At 35.4% G+C, this 25168-nt stretch overlaps 1 protein-coding gene across 1 annotated transcript in view; it reads right to left on the bottom strand.

The window, feature by feature from the left end:
• LOC137642491 (uncharacterized) overlaps positions 1-25168 on the bottom strand; it is a 75909-nt gene that overhangs the window by 42206 nt on the left and 8535 nt on the right. Inside the window, exon 2 of the mRNA XM_068375085.1 lies at positions 806-855. The gene's annotated coding sequence lies outside the window, so the exon portion shown is untranslated. The remainder of the gene's footprint in view (positions 1-805; positions 856-25168) is intronic.

The following is a 25168-nucleotide window of genomic DNA, read 5'->3' on the forward strand; positions in this document are numbered from 1 at the left end:
CTCTCTCTCTCTCTCTCTCTCTCTCTCTCTCTCTCTGATTATTCGAGAAGAAAAAAAAACAGGTGACGGAGAAGTAGTCAGTCCTAGGTCATTAGATTGTGGTAAGCCCTTCCTGCTTGCAACGAATGCTCATTTGCACAGTCATCAAATTCTGGGAGAAGCATCATTTGCATCCCATCCTGAACCTACCCTTTCTGTGACGTCTTTGGGTCCACAGCCGTATAACCTTGATCGAAATCGTCCACATTTATTACGTTTTTTATCGTTTCCTGTTCTTTTCTCAAAAAAAAACAGCCTCTCAAAATTCTTCAGTTTCCTTACAAACATGATGCATATTTGTTTTTATATCTTCGTTGCCTCTGCTTTACGACTGATTACTTGATCAAATCCAGAATTAATTATTCCATTTTCCTTTTCAAAATAAAAAACAGATGGAAGTTATATGTCCTTTGCCATTCTCAGGTCGTCATTTTCTTTCCCTTCTCTTAGTGAAGCAAAGACCGCATGATTACGGAGTACCAGCATTCATGGAAATGTTATCGGAGTCCGCTGATAAAATGGTTATCAAGGTACCATTATCATCTAATTCCTCAAATAATTCAACAAACCATTTAAGTTCGCGGTATTATCTGTACTTGCAGTATGTATATTAAATATTGTATGGTCCTCCAACAATGGTGAGTATCAATTTGCCATTGGTAAGTCATTCCTCAAAGATATAAATCCGGCTTATTAATAGCAACAGAGGCCAACAGATTGATTTGCCACAACTATTATAGAAACGACATTAAGAATGGAGACTTACCTAAAGTGTTTTTCTGCACCATGATATAGCCTTCCTCTGTGAATCATGATCTGGAAAGTATAAAGAAGTAATTAGACAATATAAAATGTCACAATACCAATATGAGCTGCTTAAGTTACATAAAATATTTAATACTTCATTTACCTGTATTACACGTGTAACGTCATTTCAGCTTACAATACTCATCACTTTACAAAAGATTCGTTAACGTCCACTCCCTCAGGTTACATTTTTATGGCTTAATGGCAAATGGTCCCTAAAGAAAGAAAAAAGGAATTTTAAGGACTCATCTGCCCCCAGATGGCCAGGGAAATAATCCTCCCGCTATTTTTTCCATCTTTACTTTTATTATTATTTCTCTACCATATTATAATTACAGGAATTTGTCTTACAAAACGGATATTAGAAACAAAATTTGAAAAAAAAAAACTTTACCTGTATTCAGTAATAAATTCACAAAATATATTTTCACAATTTCCTAGCAGTTTTTCTTTTTTTTCTTTTAAATTTCGAAATGTATGGTATTCTTCAAAAGATAATGCCAGACTATAGTGGAACATCACACTCCCAGCAGTGGAAGAGTGTGTCTTCTCTCTGCTTTGAACGACGATTTGTATGTCGGCAATCTTGGCAATCCCTTTCAGGTACTCTCTGCTTCTTGGCACCTGGTGGTATTGGCACTGTGCGAATGAACTGACGTACAAAAAGTCGAGATGGATCAGCAGCAGATGAGCGACCTTCTTTTCTTCTGGCTCTTGAGTGTAAACAATATTTAAAGGGATTGTGTTTACAAGCATTGGTTTCAAGGTTATTGTAGTTTGTTTATCAATAAAGGCTTTGAATTTTCGTTGTTGATCTACATTGGACTGTAACCTGGGACAGGAGTTTCGAGGTCGTTATGGTTTGTATACAAACATTGCAGTCATTATTATTATTATTTACTTTTATTATTATCATTATCATTAGTATTATTATTATTATGCAGTAATTTGATAGGTAGTAGGTTGGCCAGGGCACCAGCCGCCCGTTGAGATACTACCGCTAGAGAGTTAGGGGGTCCTTTGACTGGCCAGACAGTACCATATTGGATCCTTCTCTCTGGTTACGGTTCTTTCCCTTTGCCTACACAGACACCGAATAGTCTGGCCTATTCTTTACAGATTCTCCTCTGTCCTCATACACCTGACAACACTGAGATTACTAAACAATTCTTCTTCACCCAAGGGGTTAACTACGGCAATGTAATTGTTCAGTGGCTACTTTCCTCTTGGTAAGGGTAGAAGAGACTCTTTAGCTATGGTAAGCAGCTCTTCTAGGAGAAGGACACTCCAAAATCAAACCATTGTTCTCTAGTCTTGGGTAGTGCTATAGCCTCTGTACCATGGCCTTCCACTGTCTTGGGTTAGAGTTCTCTTGCTTGAGGGTACACTCAGGCACACTATTGTATCTAGTTTCTCTTTCTCTTGTTTTGTTGAAGTTTTTATTGTTTATATAGGAAATATTTATTTAAATGTTGTTACTATTCTTAAAATATTTTATTTTTCCTTGTTTCCTTTCCTCACTGAGCTATTTTCCCTGTTGGGGCCCCTGGGCTTATAGCATCCTGCTTTTCCAACTAGGGTTGTAGCTTAGCATTTAATAATAATAATAATAATTATCATTAGTATGCAGTCATTATTATTATTATTATTATTATTATTATTATTATTACTGGCTAAGCTATAACCCTAGTTGGAAAAGCAGGATGCTATAAGCCCAAAGGCTTCAGCAAGGAAAAATAACCCTATGAAGAAAGGAAATAAGGAAATATACAAAAGTTATGAGAATTTATGAACAATTAAAAGTGTATTTATAAAATAAACAGTAACATCATCAACACATATTTCATAAATAAACTATAAGAAGACTTATGTCAGCCTGTTCAACATGAAAACATTTGCTGCAAGTTTGAACTTTTGTTAAAGTTCTACCAATTCAATTACCCGATTAGGAAGGTCATTCCACAACTTGGTCACAGCTGGAATAAAACTTCTAGAATACTGTGTAATATGGAGATTTTTGATGGAGAAGGCCTGACTGTTAGAATTGACTGTTATATAGAGTAATAAATATGTTGGGAGTGTGACGACCGCCATAACAGGATGTGAAAATAGACCATGCTAAAGCAATGCTTGGAAAGCAATGCTTGAGTAAACATTTGTGTATGTCTTGTAAACATGTCACAACGCCTCCCGTGAGAAACAGTTGACCTATTGATTCCTACCGGAATCACCTGACTTCCGGCCATAAGGCTACGTGATCATATATCTTTGTATTTACATGAAACGCTGAGATAACTAATGTTACGTTATCGACGCGAGCTTATTGTACATCAGTTCTATTCATCGTGCCATACTGAATGGTCATCCGACCAAACCATCCATACTCCAGTGATGGAGCTAACGATAAATTGTTTAAAGTTAACTTAAACTTTGACTTATTCTAAGAAGTAACCTACAAGTCTAATATTTCTTTATCACATTGAAGAGACAACATGAGATGGAACCACAATGTGTACGTATAACATTCACACACACACACACATATATATATATATATATATATATATATATATATATATATATATATATATATATATATATATAAGCCACTGTGGTTTGTATACAAGCATTTCCTCCTCATCCTAGACCGTTTTACCTGTGTTATGTTTAGCAAAAAGGTCTCTCTCTCTCTCTCTCTCTCTCTCTCTCTCTCTCTCTCTCTCTCTCTCTCTCTCTCTCTCTCTCTCCAGACGAGTCAAAGGGACAAACCAAAACGCCCAGATTCTATTGGGCTTGCCGCAAGGTACCTTTCATATTCGTGGGCTAGACCGAAAGACTAGATCCACAGTCACCTGCCCTCTTGGTCACATACCTGAATGATTATGCAGCTGTGAACCGCCGAAGCGAAACTTCCAATAAAAAAAATTCGATGTTTAATATTCCCTGCGAATTCTCTCTCTCTCTCTCTCTCTCTCTCTCTCTCTCTCTCTCTCTCTCTCTCTCTCTCTCTCTATATATATATATATATATATATATATATATATATTGTGGCGTAACGTGCAGGCTACACTCTTTAAATAGAGTATCAATCAGACTCTACTAGACACTGTATTGTCGTATCAACCAATTCGTCTGATTGACACTGTGATGTCTTTTAAAAAGGCCTGAACTCGTTAATGCTTTTAACGGTTCGTTTTTCCCCGAGTTCATTTATAAGGTAATATTTGAAGCTGCACCTCGTTGGAATACAAAGGGATTGTTACACGTAAGAACAGACTGACCTCTCTCCTTATTCTAATAACTGACAAAAAAAAAATTATTACATAACGAAATTTATTTCACAAAAAAAATTAAGATTCTTAGAGAGAATAACATACAACAGCAACACAAAACTGGAAATGTTTTCGACTTTATAAAGTTAGTAAATCAAATGACTGCAAGTCAAAATGAAAGACAAAACTATAAGGGTGCTACTTTAGCGTGTAGTCTACCACACTTTAGTGTTACACACTTTAGTGTGAGATCTACCTCCCGTTAGCACTTAAGCGTGTGGTCTAACACGCTTTAGTGTGAGATCTACCTCCCGTTAGCACTTAAGCGTGTGGTCTAACACGCTTTAGAGTGAGATCTACCTCCCGTTAGCACTTTAGCGTGATGTCTACATCCCGTGAGCGCTAACGAAGACGGCTACCGCTGTTTAATTCCTCTCATCGACATCACACATTTCCATACATTTATTTTAATGATAAAAATTAATTTAAACATATCCTAGGAAAAACCTAAATAGATGAGGAAGAAAGGTAAAAATAAAAATCTTATCATAAGTTTCCATACATTTATTCTAACGATACACACTTCGTACATCTTCTAAGAATGACAAAAATATGATTGGAATTTTTTCTCATCACCTTCCAGCAAAAGGTTAGGTTAGACATAAATGTTGTTGTTTATGTCTGTATAATGGAAACATTCCGGGGAGAGCGGGATCGACAAGTCACGCCACGCGGTAGACCTCAGGTTTCACGTGGGTAGGCTTACATATGGCGGCAGACCTCATGCGAAAGTAGCACCACTATAAGTTTAATTTGTTCCACTAATAATCAAAATACAATAAGATACATTTCAAAAAAGAAAATACCACTTAATTTCTATGTGCTAACAATCACTCAATGCAATGAAAACTACAGAACATATATGTCAAAAAAAAAAAAAACTTTATGTAAAAAAAAGAACACACTGTTGACAATATGATTCTTGAAAAATAATGAATGGTCACTATTGTCTTAAGGGGCCCATACACGTTCAAAAAAAGGGTCAAAATTTTGACGCTTTTTTTTTGAACGTGTATGGGCCCCTTTAGTATACTATGTTCCGTATCATAACAACAAAACCCTCACTTCGCACTTTACAGTCAACAGAAAAATATATCATTTATAAAAACTTCCCCCTAACACTTTTCTAACATAGGATAACTTGGTTTACACAAGTTTGAAATACCTCCTCTTTTCAAAAACGAATTCATTGTGAGTGGCTGACACAGAATATTAAAAAAAAAAATATTCCTGAAGCTATTTTCCCCTTTTTCCTTTGTGAACTCCTATTCCCTGAAACAACCTTCAGTTTCCCTATCTTTGCACTTGATATCTCTCCCTCTTGCAAAGGTCGCGGTACTTTTCTTTCGGCGTCGGTGGAACTGTACTTGAGACGTAAGCTATCTTCAAATTCCGTGTGGACAAAAGGAAGGGGGAAGGGTGGATCCTCAATTTCGCCAGAGTTTTGTCGGAGTCCGAAGTTCCGAACCTTGTTAAGGTTAAAAGGTGAGCTGGGATGGTTTGTGCCTTGGGGGGAGCATGCACTGGTTCTCCTCGCTTTCGGTCAGCAACTGTTTCCCTGCGCTCACGGCCCTTAGAGTCTTAGACCGATGAGATGAAAGTTTGGGTCAAGGCCAATAGAATAATAGAATAACAGGTCAACCCACGGCCGCTTGAAATTTTTGTCGTATGCGCATCCCTGGCGTCAAGAGGTTCAAAAGAGGTCCTAAGCTGAAGTTGCTGAACCTATCATGGTCAGTCTGTAATGAGCGGCCAAGAAGGTCGGACATCCAGCTCTCTCTGACTCGATCTGTCTCACGGCAATATTATGAAATAAATTAAATCACAAATTTTTGTCGTCTGGTCAATTTTGCACCTTAGCATATTTTTTTTCTTAAATTTCCATATAAGATTATTGAGAGGTCACCATTGTATAATAATAAATCGCCTCCATCATATATGATAACGGTAATAATTAATAATGATAACCATGATAATAAAAACCATATAATAATAATATATGTAGTATAATTATAATAATAGTATTAATAGTGTCATGAGTAAAAGAATAATAATAATCATAGCAATATTATTATTATTATTATTATTATTATTATTATTATTATTGTAATACTCCTGATATTATTATTATTATTGTTGCTGTTGTTGGTGGTGGCTGTTATTATTATCATTATTATTATTATTATTATTTTATATTAATTTCAAAAGTATAATAATAATAATAATAATAATAATAATAATAATAATAATAATAATAATAACAATATAATTAAATGAGATTATAGATAAGCAGTCAGAGCGAGACAGATGAGAGAAAGAAAGCGAGAGAGAGAGAGAGGGAGAGAGAGGACACGTGTCTCAGTTTTTAAACCCAGGAACCTAGTGACGTCACATTAATAACGGCTATCCGAGCGAAAGCTGCGCGTGGGTTGACCTGTTATTCTACTGGCCTTCTATTGGCCTTGGTTTGGGTCATTCCCTTTTTCATCATCTTCTTCGATCACTGATAGATAAGTAAGAGGTAGATGAATAAGGATAAGGTTAGGGATGATCAGCCACTTTTGATTTTAGGATTTTGGCGAGGGGTAAGAATAAAGGGTCAAGGATAATCAGCCACTTTTATTTTGTCTTCGTCAGATTTGTTCTTAACTGATTGGTGTTTATTGAGTTTATAGGGCGGACTTGAGGGATTAAGGTAAAATGGCATCCGTAACCACACCCTTTTCTGGGTGTTAGCGAATCATGACCAAGTGTCGTATCTAAGGGCCCCTTGTCCTCACACCTGGCTTATATCTTGTGGATGATGTGGGGAAAAAAAGAGGAGAAAATAGTGTGCCTCGTTATTAATGGCTATGAGCCTATACGGTCTCAGACAAAGACCTCCTTTTGAGCTGAGGCCTGTCTGTGGGTATATTTCTTTCAAGTTAATGGGAATTGACGAGAAAGTTGTTTATAAAAAAAAATGTGACCTGTACAGTTTTACTTGGAGGGTAAAACTCAACTCACAATACATATATATATATATATATATATATATATATATATATATATATATATATATATATATATATAATATATATATATATATCTACAGAGAGAGAGAGAGAGAGAGAATATATATATATATATATATATATATATATATATATATATATATATATATACATATATATAGATATATATATATATATATATATATATATATATATATATATATATATAGTCTAAAATCTCAAGAGATTTCGAACAAAATCTAGAAATATAATAACCCACATGATAAGAATTGAATCAATTAACATTAGCATAAGTGTGCTACTAAATTATATTCTTAATCATTACACTATTCTGTTTAAACCGAAATACATGTCTATGATCTTCAGCCCTATAAATGCGTGTTTGGTATCAAAATTAATCATTTTAAAACCCGTCTCTCTTACAGCATGTTGCACTTAAATATCAGTATTCGTATTGCTAATTGCCTTCTCTAACAATTTCTGAAACTTAATATTCCAAAGGGAATTAATGCTGTTTAGAAAGTGATTATTTTTCTGGTATAACGACCCTTATGGACTTAAAACTTATCCCTTACATGGTTTCGCCTCTGGCATATACCATTAAACCTACACGAAGAAACACAACCTTCTCAAGACCGCTCGCTAATGCTTTACCTATATCCCTACCTCCTTTTCGAAAGTCGCATCCTTTTAGGCCCAGTTTATCCCTTATAAATTCCTACCAGTCCTTTTAACCATACTGGATTAGCCAATTGTATACGAGGCCACCAATAATACTTGAATTAAATCCCTACCTTTTCGAAGGACAAATCCTTTGACATAGTTTATCCCCAGTAAATTCTTACCTGACCCTTGACCATAGTAGATTAGCAAGAACTCATCCATTCTCTAGAGCAGTGGTTCTTAACCTTGTTGGAGGTACTGAACCCCGCAATTGTCATATGTATACTCATTGAACCCTTCTTAGTTGATATATATATATATATATATATATATATATATATATATATATATATATATATATATATATATATATATATATATATATATATATATATATATTTATATATATATATAAATATATATATATATATATATATATTTATATATATATATATAAATATATATATATATATATATATATATATATATATATATATATATATATATATATATATATATATATATATATAGATTATAGGTGAATAAAATGAAGAGGACAAGAAACAGAAAGTTACACCTAAATATATCAACAAAATATGAACTTCACACAAAAACAGAAACATAATGAATACTTATTGCAAATCAATTCGACTTTTTCAGTTGCCTTTCAGAGATAATTTCAGAAATCAGAGGCTTAGCCTTGGCAAGTGCCACTCTCATATCATTTGTGGTGCGTTACCTCCGCCGAACCCCTGAGACTGCCTCACCGAACCCCTGGGGTTCGATCGAACACAGGTTAAGAACCACTGTTAGATTAAAAAATCTGCTTCAACACTCTCTCCATTGTAATCTGATTAACATTCATTTAACAGCTGCATTTCCTCAAGATAAAATTCCTAACCTGTAGCTTTAAATCGTAGCTCTACCCTCTCCTGGCCTTTCTACCCAATTTTGTCCACTTCCCAGACAGGACGCCGTTTTGTTCGCTATGGCCAACGGCCGCTTCCATGGGCGTGCCTCACAATTTCATCCGGTCGAAACAAGACAAAAAACACAGCTTACTAAACTGCCCGCCTTTTTTCCCACTTGGGTCAAACTTTACCTGGGACTATGAAGGCAAAACCCGTTCAAATTTACCATAACTCTTTGTAAACTTGATTGTGTTTAGTAAGAATAAGTCAAACAATTCCATAAACATCACTGCAAAACTTCATTTATATTACTCTTTGTGAACTTAAATGCATATCTGTGAATACTATAATAAAAGCGAGTTAATGTTACAGTGCATATTTCTGCCCTAACGAAAGAATGACCTTCCATTTTGAAACTATAACTGACCACCTTCCCCTTCCACAATAATAAGGAGGTAGAAAAGGATAAGAATTAGAGGACCAAAATAAGAACAGTTGCTAAGAAAAAGACTCCGCTAAAGAAAAAATCTCATCACAGAGAGGGGCTACTATACGTTCAGTATTTCTACCTTTAGCAGCAAGTCTAATTGGGGGTTTGCTAGGAAGACGAAGAGTATTGCATGATACCTGCATGTCGATGACAGTGTAAGGCAATGTTGCCAGATATGGGAAATTTTTCCCAGATTCGGGGAATTTTGATTCATGATGGGGAATATGGGTTGAAATTTGGGGAATTAAAGTTTTGAGAACAAATTATTTAGGGAATTTGGGGGATTTCCTCACCATTCGCAAGAACTTCCGAAAAAGGATGAAAGTAATTCATATGTACATATACGAGATATTGTACATAATCGGAATATATAGCCTCCAGCTTATTTGTAAGTGTTGTTTCTATGTTGAATTATTGGGAAATGGGGAATTTTTTAAGGTTTTGGGGAAATTTTGACATGATTTTGGGGGAAATTTTGACATGATTTTTGGGGAATTCTTGGCAAACCTATCTGGCAATACTGGTGTAAGGATCTATTTACAAGCAAGAGGAAGAGGAAACTAGAGTTCAAAACACCAAACAAAATGCAGAGGAAAATGGAAAGGGATATTTTAAGGTGGAGGAGGAATATGAAATGTTTAATGCATAATCTGGTACGAATGATATAGGCTAAACGATCAAGTCTAAGTTTGAAAGTGAACCAAAGAAAAGAAGACTTAAAGGGTTGGGGAATCTTATAGATATAGAGTGTTTGCTCGATATATGACCGCCTTGCATAAAATAAAACTAAAGATTTGACTTCTATACAGTTAATTCCATTACAGAATTATTCCCCCATAAAATAAAAAAGTAGCTTTCATGAGAATTTTCTTCAAATTCATCGACCTGTATTCCTGATAAACTTTCATCAAAGTCGAAAGGTGTGAGGAAGAAAGTCTCCCGTCTCGCCCCAAATCCACTCGTGTACAGATCATAGATGGATGACGAACTCATTATATGGCGGATTCAGTCGACCACGACCCGTTTTCTTTCCGACAGGCAGGCCGTCATTTAAGCGGGGACTAGCTTTCTTACGTTATTCATATGCAACTATTCACATCTGCCATCAAGAGTCGTTTGGGCCAGTCATAATGACAAATTGTGTTTTGAGAAAGTATAGCAGTATATTTTTAATATTCAAGATGGAGTTTAGAATAACAAAGTGTAATTCATTGATTCTGTGTTCAAGTCATTTTATAATTAAATGTTTTCTTAGTGAAGTAACAAAATATGTTTTCAGAGATGAGAGAAAGGATAACTTTTGGTTTTAATAAAGTTTCATATGTTTTGTGAATCATTTACCTTAATAAAATTCGTCCATTTTTTGCACTTTTTTTTTTTTTTTAACTTAACAAACTGCAAGTCTTTCCTAAGGAAATAGGGCTTCTCGGCAATTTGTGTACTCATAAACTTTGCTTTTGACATTCTGAAATATTGATATAATTTCACTTCATCATCTACCAGTTCTTCATACAAGGTCCAGAACTCTCCCTCGTTCTTTCTTCTCTTTAATGACCGATGTAACCACATCCTTTTCCTTTTTCGTTGGAATCTCTCTTCGTCAAGTAGAGGAGCAATTGCCGCCAAATTTCTAATGCTGAGAGAATTATCTCCCAAAATACTCAGACAGAATCTAAGTAAACAATGAAACCCGCGCGCGGGTAAACTGACAATGAACCGGGTGGGCGTCTCATGTGAATGTACAATATTTCGACATCGTTAGCCACCGGCCTGCCTGTCAGAAAGACAATGGGTCGTCTGAATAGGCCTTTACATTAATGTTGCTTGATCGACAATGAAGGAATGATGTTAGAGTTGATGTTGAGGATCGTTGGAGAATAGGAGTAGCAGAGAAAGTTGACGATAGACCCTATTCAAAATCTCAAAAACTTCAGATTCATCACTTTGATTTTCATGCACAAAAATTCCCTATATAGCTGTCATCTATTAAATCTTCACTATATTCATCTCTATCATATTCATCAGATAAATGTTTACGGCTATAAAATAAACTCATGAGGGAGAGGGCACTGAGAGCTTGAGCGTTTTTAGCGCAGCCTTTGTTCATGATTACCCACAACACTAGACGCTTATTACATTCCTCAAAGGTTGCCAAGTACCCAAGCCAACATTTATGGCATACAACGAGCTACGAAGACGCACAAATTTCAAACCGCAAAAACGTTATGTGACGTGCATAACCTATTTTGACGACTTTTTCAACACGTCACATACGTGTTTTATATACACATACACTGTAATGATAATGTTTTTTTTTTTTTCAAATCTCGCTCGCTCACACATTGATAATAGAAAACCCTGTTTGAGCTTGTCATAGGGTGTTTCACATTGTTCGAAATTTTTGTCTGTCGTCCTCAACCTTTAAAAGGTAAATCCATTACGTGTATACACAATGTATGAAACACGTTCGTTACAGTACATGGGACATGGAAAAAATACGCCAGTCCCAATCCCTGAGGTTGGGACTCCCATAAAATTATTATCTGATCAATACTCTTCATTATCTGCCTTCTAAAATCAATTTTTTTTACAAGCCTATTGTCTACTTCAATGTCCATTCTTCAACAAATAAATGCCCTGTATGAAAACATATGATGGTCCTAATAATTTCTATAACCATGCATCGAAACAGCAAGGTTTGCTTCATTTATCATATCATGACGTTTCCTTTAAAAAGCTAGACGGTTTCATAAAGTGGATTGACACTGAAAATTTTTGTTAGATCATATATATATATATATATATAACGTGTGTGTGTGTGTATGATGCATTTATACACAAAAGCGTAAATGTTAACTTATAACTGGCCTGTGATGATTTTATTGTAAAAAAGAAAAACTAAACTTATAGGCCTAATTGATAAGAGAAAACACTGATAGAAACATAAACTGTGTATAATATATATATATATATATATATATATATATATATATATATATATATATATATACATACATAAATATACATCTCCCTCTCTCTCTCTCTCTCTCTGTATAGATATATATATATATATATATATATATATATATATATATATATATATATATATATATTCATTTATATATATATACTGTATATATTTATATACATATATACTGTATATATATAAATTTATATATATATACATATATATATATATATTTATATATATATATATATATATATATATATATATATATATATATATTTATATATATATACACATATACATATTTATATATACATATATATATACACAAATATATATATATATATATATATATATATATATATATATATATATATATATTCAGCTATGAAGACCTTAAGCATAAAATGAACTTTACTGTTTATAGGGACATAAAAACCCAGGAACATAATGATGTGACGATGACACTTACGGGGCAAAGTATCTAAACACTGACTTAACATTTTTTCCTAAATGAAGCTAAAGCTATTTCATCGAGAGAGAGAGAGAGAGAGAGAGAGAGAGAGAGAGAGAGAGAGAGAGAGAGAGAGAGAGAGAGAGAGAGATTTTAGTCATACGGGGAAGAGGACTACTAAGATTTTATTTTAATAAGAATTGATATTCGAAAAAAATGTACTACATTAATACTTGTATAAATGGACTTGTACCATCAGATAAAATTTGTTAGCATAAGCCCTTAAGCCAAGAGTATCTCCATTTAGGAGTGGGTGCTGGTATCTATAGCCGTTATTATGTGGGATAACAATGAGGTTAGGAAAGAGGGAGATTTGGATGGGGTGGGGTTGAGAAAAACAATTTAGAAAACACATTTGAAGAAAAAACAGTAAGGTCAGATATGTCTAACAACATTGGAGCGAAAGTCGGTGATGAATGAGTGTGTGAAAATGTATGTTCGAGTGTCCTTGATAAGAGGGTTCATAATGCAGAGCATGTTAAAATAATCTATCGGTGATGAATGAGCGAGTGTGAAAATGTATGCTCGAGTGTCCTTGATAAGAGGGTTCATAATGCAGAGCATGTTAAAATAATCTAATTACAAAAAAAAAGAGGTGCCGAAGCATATTCAATGAAAATATGCTTGGGAAAAAAGCATTCCAAGCATTATTTACGCAGTTAGATGTCATAGCTTGCGATTGCACTATAATTAGGAATTCAGCTTTCATGATGGCCTTGACTAAAACAATGGATGGAAACAATGGATGGAGATCGAATCTACAATGAGCTGGTCTCACGGAAATCAGCTTTCATGATGGCCTTGACTAAAACAATGGATGGAGATCGAATCTACAATGAGCTGGTCTCACGGAAATCAGCTTTCATGATGGCCTTGACTATAACAATGGATGGAAACAATGGATGGAGATCGAATCTACAATGAGCTGGTCTCACGGAAATCAGCTTTCATGATGGCCTTGACTAAAACAATGGATGGAGATCGAATCTACAATGAGCTGGTCTCACGGAAATCAGCTTTCATGATGGCCTTGACTAAAACAATGGATGGAAACAATGGATGGAGATCGAATCTACAATGAGCTGGTCTCACGGAAATCAGCTTTCATGATGGCCTTGACTAAAACAATGGATGGAGATCGAATCTACAATGAGCTGGTCTCACGGAAATCAGCTTTCATGATGGCCTTGACTATAACAATGGATGGAAACAATGGATGGAGATCGAATCTACAATGAGCTGGTCTCACGGAAATCAGCTTTCATGATGGCCTTGACTAAAACAATGGATGGAAACAATGGATGGAGATCGAATCTACAATGAGCTGGTCTCACGGAAATCAGCTTTCATGATGGCCTTGACTAAAACAATGGATGGAGATCGAATTTACAATGAGCTGGTCTCACACCTTCAGAAAAGAGCGGAAGACTGCCAGGATCAAGGTGGAATCATGATTTTTTTTTTTTTAAATGACCGTTAACTGTTAAATTGTTCTGACTGTTTATAAAATTGAGAAATTATGCCGCCCATATACATATACCTGTGTATGTATGTGTGTAGGTATGTATGAATATACATTAAGGTGTGTCATGATTTGTTTTTCATTATTATCATTGTCTTAACAGTATCATGTCATTACAATAACAATATGTAGTTTATGTACTTTTGTATCGAACATTGCCCTGCTATACAATACATTAAAAGGCATGAGAGAGAGAGAGAGAGAGAGAGAGAGAGAGAGAGAGAGAGAGAGAGAGAGGAGAGAGAGAGAGAGAGAGAGAGAGAGAATTTTAGTATTTTTAACCGTATAACATTGTAATGTTCTACATAATTGTTTATTATTATTACTGTAAATTTCATTGATGAAGAGTATTATACATTTAAATTACAATAACAGTACTTAATGACGTATTCAAGAGTATTGAGAATAAAAAGTAAGTAAAATCCCCCCTCGGGATAAGCTATAGACCTTGGGGATAAGAGGAGCCACTCTTCTTCGAAACCTTGGGCTAACGGATGTGTGTCACGTTGTATCCAAGGTCCTTTCATGGTCTTTTTGCTCTTATTATGGCATCCAAATACAGCACAATTGGAAGGCATGGCTGCTGGAAGTTAATGAACGTGACAAATATCAAATAAGACTACGTCTAGTCAGGTCAAACCTTAACCATCGTCACCGATAAATGACGTCACAAAAGCTCGGCCCACATGCGCGTACCTCACTCATGAGCCGACCTCTCCCATTAATAAGGGCATTCGTTATTTTACTTTCCCAAAAAAAAGAAAATACGAAGAAATGGATGCACGCTTGTAAACGCGCAGACGATGTTAACTGGAAGCGTGCTCTAATTTGTTCAGTCCATTTTAAAGCAGAGGACTATGCTGATGACATGAAGTACCGACCTCTGGGAATTGAAAAACCAAAAAATCAACGTGCACTGAAGGAAGAGGCTATTCCATCCCTTTTTTTACCTAATGGAAAGTTACAAGTTGAGCAATTTGCCAGATACATTTCTTCCCTTCGACTCTATTTTCCTAAAATATTTTACTGGCTGTGACACCTAGATTACGAAAAGTAAATTGCATTAGACTATCAAATTAAAGTCCTCTGCCGTTGTCTTTAAGTGATGATTAAATATATGGAAAATATTAAGTTCTTTGTTCTTTAATCGATTGATTTGAGATTTTCTGGCATCCTTGGCGTCTAAGGTCATTGACGCCGAAATTATTGTGTTGGGATTTCATAAAATCTGAAATGCAATACTGTCTTTTCAGGTCAATGTGTATCTGAAAAGGAAGAGGAGAGATGTGCACGAGTCATGAAGCGAGGACTGAAGAGGACAGCCCAGGAAATGCTATATGAAATAGAGCATTCTAATTCAAATACCAATGAAGTTTCCCCAGAAGTCTCTGTTCAAGAAATTATTCCACAGCCTGAAGAAAGTTCCGAACAAAATAGAATTAAACAAGCAGAGGAAGTTGAGGAGCTGAAGAAAAAGATAGAACATTTGGAAAAGACCAATCAAGAACTCCTGAAACTAGTTAGTTTGGAAACGGAAGTGACAGAACCTAAGTTCACATTAACTGAAATAAACAAGTTATTTCAACCTGTGCTAAGAACAACAACACCGATAAAATTTCTCATAATAATAAGTCTGTCAGTCAATGGAGCGATGAAGACATATCGTTAGCTTTCACTCTCAGAAGCATGAGCACCAAATGCTATTCATATTTGCGAACTAAAAGAGGATTTCCTCTGCCATCAAAAAGTACACTGAATAACCGAGCGCAAAATCTCAAATGTGAGCTGGGTATTTTGCATTCGGTTGTCACTGATGAAGGCAAAATCAGAAACAATGACAGGAATTGAAAAACTTGCCGTTATTTCAATTGATGAAATGAATATTTCTAGTAAGTGGAGTTATGATAAAGGGATGGACGTTTTGTATGAACCTTATGATAAAGTTCAAGTGGTTATGTTAAGAAGTTTGACGGCAACCTGGAAGCAACCCATATACTACCAATATGATGACTCTAATGTGCTTAAAAAACTGAATGATATCATTGTAAATGTTGAAAAGGCTGGATTTACCGTTGGGGCAATTGTCCATGATCTTGGACCTACTTATATGAGGGTTTGGAAAGAATTCGGGATTGATTCCCTTAACCCAGAAAAGGTCTTTTATAAAAACCCATGTGCTGACAGGAATGTCTTCATATTTGCTGATGCTCCCCATATGATAAAGTTAATTAAAAATCTTTTTCTGGATCACGGTTTTCTTATGGAAAATGGAAATAGCATATCTGATGCCTGTGTCCGTGAAATGCTAATGAAAACCATATCAGAGCATGCCTTAGCATATAAAAGTAATAAAACACATATCAATGTAAGTGGCTTATAAAGACAGCGTGTAAAGTATGCTGCACAGCTACTTTCAGAGTCATGTGCTAAGGCATTGTATTTTTTAGGAGAAAGGGGCTTATTAGAGAGCAACAATTGGAAGGAAACTGCCGATTTTATAGATACAGTGAATGAATGGTTCGATGTCATGACTTCCTGTATGATGTTAGGAGACATAAAAACCCACAATGCATTTGTGAGAGATTTGGATAGCCAGAAAAGTGTTCTAAAAACAATGATTGATGCTATGCTGGGAATGAAGGTAAAAAATCCAAAATTTAATTGCCTTTACAAATTCCAAAAAGGTGTGTTAATCTGTTAGAATTAAAATGAGAATTCATTGTACCAAAACAACTTTCTCTATGTTAATCCTTAACTCGTTGTGTAGGATTTAGTCCAAGGACAACTTTCTCTACGTTAATCTATACCTCTTTGGTTAGGAATAAGTGACAGTCAATACATTACAGTATTTGTGTTCTCTTTTAAGATACATCTATACCCTATGACTATGTTTAGAAGCATCAGAATATTATTAAACTTTGATGTATGGTCTGCCATAAGGATAATCTGTACTTTAATAAAAGAATAAAAATAAAATATTGAGAAGTATTTCTATTTTGGAAAGGTATCCTTGCATCGTGTTACTACGTATACCTGTCAGTCAATGCTGTCAAGGGAGACTATACGAGGTGTGATGTCATGTGCAGACGGAACGTATTTTCGCTGGCTGATGAGCCGACCTCTCCCATTAAATAAAGGACCTTGGTTGTATCGATAACCAAATCGGAAGCTTGCCTCACTGCATATATACATAAACCAAGGTTTCAAGCAGGAGAAAAGGTTATACCTACTGCGACAGCCTTGGCAGCCCAAGGAGAGCATGTCGAGATAAAAAAAATTAAGCATAAACAAGAAGGTTATCAGAATTTACGTATAAATACACTTCTAGTATTCCGAACGATCCTCTTGATAATAAGAACTACCAACAAGCTTTAAATGTTAACGCTAGTTGAAGCAATCAGCTCAAGTTTTAGAAAAAAAAAAAATTCGGGTGTAAATATGAAAAGGTAAATGTCTCTGATTTCTGTTCAGTATCATCCGAACAGATGTTCATCCCAACGTTAGCTGGGCAAGCTCACGCCCCCCCCCCCCCATTGTGGCTCCCAACAAAAGCAGTATCCTCCTGGTAAATAGCTTGAATGGTTCCGAGCTGGGATCGATCTGCTGCCATGCAAATGCTAGGCGAACACGTTACCACTGTACTTGTCAGGAGGCTATTCGTTTCAGGTTGTACGATGCTTAGACATTGCTCGAAAATACAAAAGGTTTACTTTCACAATATTGCCGTAAAGTAATATAATTAAAAAATAGAGAATACAATTTGTTTATCGTTGAGGTAGCTTGTATTCTAAAAAAAATACGGTAACCAAATCATAAAGTTACAAATAATAAAAAAGAAAAAAAAGTCTACGATAGCAGAACAAATACTAACAAAATATATATATGCTAAAATCCTTTAATGAAAATACTAAAAAGTGTATTGAGACAGATTAAACGTTCATTAAACTACTCGTAGTTAGGCTAGAACTAGTTGTCATTACGCGTGCCCTGTACAAATCCTTAGTGCGTTATCAAGAAACAAACAGGGCCAAGTTTTGAGAGAAAATAAATGATCGCCCGACCATGGGTGTGACTCAGTGTCTAGCCTTTGCTGCCAGACATCCCCAAGGCCAAAACATCAACCACTTTACTGGCATGTTTGTTTGTTTCTTCTTCATCATCATCATCGGACGTAACTAAGTCGACGGCAGGACAAAGTCCTCAGATAGGTCCTTCCACATCCTTATGTTATGGTTTTTCTAATGCTAGTCTATACCAGCAAAATTTCTTAGCTGGTCAATCCATCGTCTTCTCTTCCTTCTCCCCTGCTTTGTTTGCAATCTCTTGGGACACTGGGACCCATTTTGTTATCTTTCATTCTTATTATATGTCCTACTCATGTCCATTTCTTTTTCTTACGTGTCTAGGCTATCTAGTACTAAACAGATGGCAATCATGTTTTATAAAACAGTACAAGGTCGAAAAGCATGAGCTAATTAAGAAAATAAATGTGTAAAAAAGCGTCAACATGCGACTATAAAGGAAAAATCCGTGTGAGCATGAGGGTCAATAATGGTGCTTAGAGAAATTCAAAGAAAAGTTAACTCAAACAAAAAAGAATGATGAAAGAATTATCACCCAGAAGAAATTTTAATCATCTGATGATGACTCATTAATCAAGGTCGGTTTTAACTTCAATTTTGTATTGAGCATGTGTATAAAACTGGTATTGAGAGAGAGAGAGAGAGAGAGAGAGAGAGAGAGAGAGAGAGAGAGAGAGAGAGAGAGAGAGACTGATTCTCCCTCACCTAGGGAAAGGGGGCGAGCCAGTGTCTACTAACGGTCAAAGGAATCAGACATTATTTCATCTAATTATTGCTAATCAAGACAGAACACATCGCCCACATTTTTATCTTCCTAAGTTGAATAGTTTTTTCCTTTTTTTTCCTTGTGGTGTTTTCCTATATTTTCAAAAACTAACCCCTCCTTTATTTATTTATTATTATTATTACTAGCCAAGCTGCAACCCTAGTTTGAAAAACAAGATGCTATAATCCCATTTTTTCCCTTGTGGTGTTTTCCTATATTTTCAAAAACTAACCCCTCCTTTATTTATTTATTATTATTATTACTAGCCAAGCTGCAACCCTAGTTTGAAAAACAAGATGCTATAATCCCATTTTTTCCCTTGTGGTGTTTTCCTATATTTTCAAAAGCTAACCCCTCCTTTATTTATTTATTATTATTATTACTAGCCAAGCTGCAACCCTAGTTTGAAAAACAAGATGCTATAATCCCATTTTTTCCCTTGTGGTGTTTTCCTATATTTTCAAAAACTAACCCCTCCTTTATTTATTTATTATTATTATTACTAGCTAAGCTGCAACCCTAGTTTGAAAAGCAAGATGCTACAAGCCCAAGGGCTCCAACAGGGGAAAATAGCCCAGTAAGGAAAGGAAATAAGGAAATAGATAAATGATGAGAACAAATTAACAATAAATCATTCTTAAAACAGTAAAAGGTCAAAACAGATATGTCATATATAAACTATAAAAAGACTTATGTCAGCCTGTTCAACACAAAAACATTTGCTGCAACTTTGAACTTTTGAAGTTCTACTGATTCAACTATGAATCCATAGAAAAAAAAAATCATGAAACTAATAGTTGCCGCTGATAATTAGGAAATCAATTTGATAGTCAAGACATTCATTCTGAGCCATTGATGTCTAACATAAAAATTCTAACAGACTGGACGTTGACACCAATTTTGATAGTCGGTGATAGTTAGGAAATCAATTCTGATAGTCAAGACATCAATTATCATATCATTCACTGATAATCACGCCATCAAATCTGAACTTTGGATTATGGCAGTCTATTGGAAATACCCTTGTCTTCCCATCTGTTGGACTGGAGTTCGAGTCAAGTTAACAATGGGGGGTTGGGGAGCCTATAAATCTACATGCTGACACATTAGCAACCATTGCCTGGCCTTCCCTGGTCCTAGGTGGATGGAGAGGGGTCTTGGGAGCTCATCATATGTATGTATATATGGTCAGTCTCTGGGACATTGTCCTGTCCCTTGCTTCTGCCATTCAAGAGTGACTGTTAAACCTTTAAACTGCGTTCTGTTCTTGTTTTACTAACAAGTAAGGTACATCTAGTGGTATTTTAAAGGAAATTTAACAAATATTGTTATTCAAATGGCATATGTGATTGTGCAGTATATAATACGATACAGGATGCCTTAAGATTAATTGCCACTTGACAGAGTAAATGACATTTTGTTTTCTTTTGATAAAGGTGTGAATTTTTCCCATGAAGTAAATGATAGGTTATCTAGATCGGTTCTAGGAATTTATTATCGATAATCGAGAAGCCTGACTTCTAAATAAAATAGGTATAGGGTTTACGGATGGATGATCAAGTCCCTTGTATCGCACAGGAAATGTACGAGGGACTACCCATCTTAAAAAAAAAAAAAAACCTTTACTTCAATTTTTTTTTTTCAGAGGCCAGTCTTCTCAATAATCGATAATAAATTACTATAATCGATCTAGGTATACACAAAGACATTCTATCATTGAAGAGTTCAGTTTATTATAAGAGTAATAACGATTATTATGCCGGTTATAATAATAATCATGAAAATAATACATATGTACATTGCATAATATAACAAAATACTAAGATTTTACCTAAGAAATAAAATAATATTACTGAAGATTATATGCTTACAATCTAAAGTCCAGTTGTTTTCTCATAACCTAACTGTACCAACCACAGACTTTGTGAATAGATACCAGTATTATCTGGGTGTAAAAGTCAAGAGCCGAGCCCAAATTAGATTTTGTTCCTCCACACCCTGGGGCATCATCTCCAATGATGGGCTAAATCTAATCTAATAGCAGTGACATTTAAAATTGAGCGATGAAACTCTTTGGGAGTTAATTTTTGCACACTGATATTGAAACTTGCACAAAATAACTGGAAAAAACTATAGAATAAAGAGGAAAACAAATTTGATATGAGAGAGAGAGAGAGAGAGAGAGAGAGAGAGAGAGAGAGAGAGAGAGAGAGAGAGAGAGAGAGAGAGAGAGAGAGAGATGTGGTAACGTCCCAGACTGGGGTTCGAGTATCGCTCAAACTCGTTAGTTTCTTTGGTGACTGCAACTTCACAATCCTTGTGAGCTCAGGATGGTGGGGGGGGGGGGGGGGTTGAGGGAGCCTATAGGTTTACCTGCTGAGTTAACAGCAGTCATTGCCTGGCCTTCCTCGGTCCTAGCTGGATGGAAAGGGGGTTTGGTCGATGATCATATGTATATATGGTCAGTCTCTAGGGCCATTGTCCTGCTTGCTAGGGCAATACCACTGTTCCTAGCCCCTGCCATTCATGAGCAGCCTTTAAACCCAGAGAAAGGGGTGGGCAAGTGTCTACTGAAGGCCAAGGGAATCGGACATAAGACAGAAAACATCGCCCAAATTTTGTCTTCCTTAGTTGAATAGTTTTGTTTTTTATATTTAATTTTTTTCTGTTTTGGGGTGTTTTTTCCTCTATTTTCAAAAACTAGCTCATTCTTTATTTGCAAGTCCATTTAAAAAAGTAAAACCAACATGAAACTAATAGTATATCAAATCGAAAAACATAATATTTCATAGTTTTCTTGTAGCTTATTTATTTATTGGTTTCCTTTCCTCACTGGGTTATTTTTCCCTGTCGGAGGGTTTATAGCATCCTGCTTTTCCAACTAGGGTTATAGCTTAGCTAGTAATAATAATAATAATAATAATAGTACCTACGAGAGCAGCCTATATTTCGGGCTTTTTATAAAAGTGACTCGTCTTATAACTTGAAGAACCCAAAAATGAATACGGTTATAGACTTGACTTGTCAAAAGGAGTTATTTTTATAAGATGTCCGAAATCCATTAAAAGATTTCGAACATTTTACCATTTTTCCAGAGAAAAGGAGGGAAATGAACAAAACTTGAAAATGAGAAGACTATTTTAGTAATTATTCGCAATAATTTTTAATGTTATCATTTGGAAAATTTAAATATAATAAACCATTTATGTGTTTAGTGCTCATATAAATTTAATATTTGTTAAAACCTAGCTGAATATTCTTAACATAAGCAATTTAAGCAGTTTACTCTTGATCTACATTTATAGATTTTCACTTTTCATGACAAAACAAATCTCATACCTACACTATGTCAATTTCTACCATCTAAAACAAACCATTATTCTTTCGCTCTCTGTCAAACCAAGAGTTCGTGTCCACACCTGCATTGTTAATTTTAAGACAATTGTGGACACTTTTGTTACTTAAATTGAATTTCCTTTATCCCCACCAAGGTCTATCCATAGAATACACTATAGACCTTGATCCCCACTTTGACACCTTGCCCAGGTGTATGCCAGTGAGATCGCTCCAGAATCATTAATGAGATTAAACACCTGTGTTAATGTTTTCAATATTTAGAAACAGCTTTGACACCTGGATTTTCACACCCTTTCTCTCTCTCTTCACTCCACTCTTGGCAGAAACTACCAAGTACACTCTAATTTCGAGGACCCACCTCCACTTGGATCTTCCTGGTCAATAAACTTTCAAGGCGGGCCTCACAGTTTCACCCCGCTGATCTCTTGGAGGATGTCCGCCCCCTTCAATGCCCCTCCCACGTGACCTGTGGAGGAAGATGACCTGTTTTTATCCTAGCAGAAGTCTTTGGCTGGTGGCATGGACATGAGCAGTTTTAACGGGTGGCTCCAAGAAGACCAAGACTGGGGCTAGAGTTCAACCTACAAGCCCTTGCTCTACCATTCAAATCAATTTAACTACTCCCATCTAACTGACCCAGATTTAAACTGTTCTTCTATTTATTATTCACGACATCTAGGTATTAAAATTTTGTAAACAAAGTTAAAACTAACAATGTGTTATTATTATACTCTATAAAAAGAAGAAAACCACTAAACTTTAAGAAAACTATTCCTCTATAAGAGATTCATTAGATAGCCACCGACTATAATCCCGTAACACCCCCCCCCCCCATTGGTCGTTCGAGCTTAGAATTGCAAACTCTCCCCTGAGGTATCGTCATCCACCGGACTAGGAGTTACTAGACAAAACGCATAAGTGATATGCGAGGCCTTGTGTGCAGTTAGACCCTATGACCAGAGAAAGAATTAATCCTCTCTGGTCTATAAGACGAAAGTCGGTCCTAAGTGTTTGTTGGCTCACAAGAGAAGAAAATTTCCATCACGTAAGATAATAAATACTCTTAAATCATTTTTCCAGCTTTTGTACAGTTGGCTTCATTAACTCCGGTACACTTCACGGGAAGCTAAGGAGACGTCAGTGTACCGGAATTATTGAAACCAACTGTACCAAGTGTAGTTGATAAAATGCAGTATACTTACATCAGATTATCAACCCACAATGGCCTACGTTCTTTTGACGCTGTCAAAATTGCCGAATGACGCAAGTACAGCTATGTTTATGTTAATAAATGTTATATTGAACCAAGTAATTTAGATTATGAAAATTACATCAAAATACTTGCCCACGCAGCTGACGTGTCCAGCACTTCAATGTAACGCTTACCAGAACAAAAGAACAGTAAAATAATGTCAAATAGCGAGCAAATCACGCCACAGTCGAGCAAATACCAGTTGAACCAAGTGATTAATTAAGATTTATACTAACAATGATGACAAAATACTAACCCTAGCGGCTGGCGTGCGTAGCACACTGATGTACTGATGTTAAATTGCGAGCAAAATAAGTCAGAGTAGAGTTAGACATGCTGATGACCCACATAGACTATTCGAAATTAGTGTGAATCATGCAATAGGAGGAAGAACGTTCAGTTATGCTGCACCGAGACTCTTTAACGACCTTCCACTCGATGTCAAGAATAGCAATAATGTGGCAGCTTTCAAGAAAAACCTGAAGACTTATCTTTTTAGAAAGTGTTATAATAGTGACCTGGAAACTATTAAGCCTGAATACAAATGCTAGCGAAATAACTGATAACGATACAGAGCAAAATATTAACTGGAAAGAAATTATTTTTTCACACACCAAGGCCCGCCTGAACCGACTTTTAGTGTTTGATGGAGGGCGAGAAATAAACCCCTAAAAGTAAAAGTAAAAAGTAAGTACTAGCCCAAGCGACTGGCTTGTACAGCACTTCCATGTACCGCTTGTCAGTACAGAGCAGCAAAATAATGTTAAATTGCGAGAGAATCAGTGTCCCAACTGAGCATAGCACAGACTAATATATACGTAAATACATTCAATTGTTCATTTCCGTTCAGCCTCCCTCACACGGAATTACATCCGGTTGTTAAAGAGTTCGGTTCTTAATGCTATATAAACTCAGGCTTCGTCAAGCAGTATTTAAAAATCTCTTTCACCTAAGTTTATATATATATATATATATATATATATATATATATATATATATATATATATATATATATATATAATATATTTATATACACATACATATATATAATATACACATACTTATATATAATATATACATATATAATATACACATATATACATATACAGTGCACACACACACACAATTATATATATATATATATATATATATATATATATATATATATATATATATATATACAAGTACAGTATTTGCAACCCGTCAAAAAAGATCCTGTAGGTAACCTGTAGGGAATGGGTTCCCCTGATGTATAGGACCAGAAAAACGCCCCTTAAAGTAAAGTATGTGAGAGTCTACAAACTCAACCATTCAAAACACCTCTCACCCGAGTTGTTATACGTTTGGTAATGCCACTGAACGTGACTAGGAAGAAATACATGAATAATAATGTAAATGTAAATGTATATGTATATGTATATATATACATATATATATATATATATATATAT

The sequence above is a fragment of the Palaemon carinicauda genome, chromosome 6 (genome assembly GCF_036898095.1).
Source record: "Palaemon carinicauda isolate YSFRI2023 chromosome 6, ASM3689809v2, whole genome shotgun sequence".
Lineage (NCBI taxonomy): Eukaryota > Metazoa > Arthropoda > Malacostraca > Decapoda > Palaemonidae > Palaemon > Palaemon carinicauda.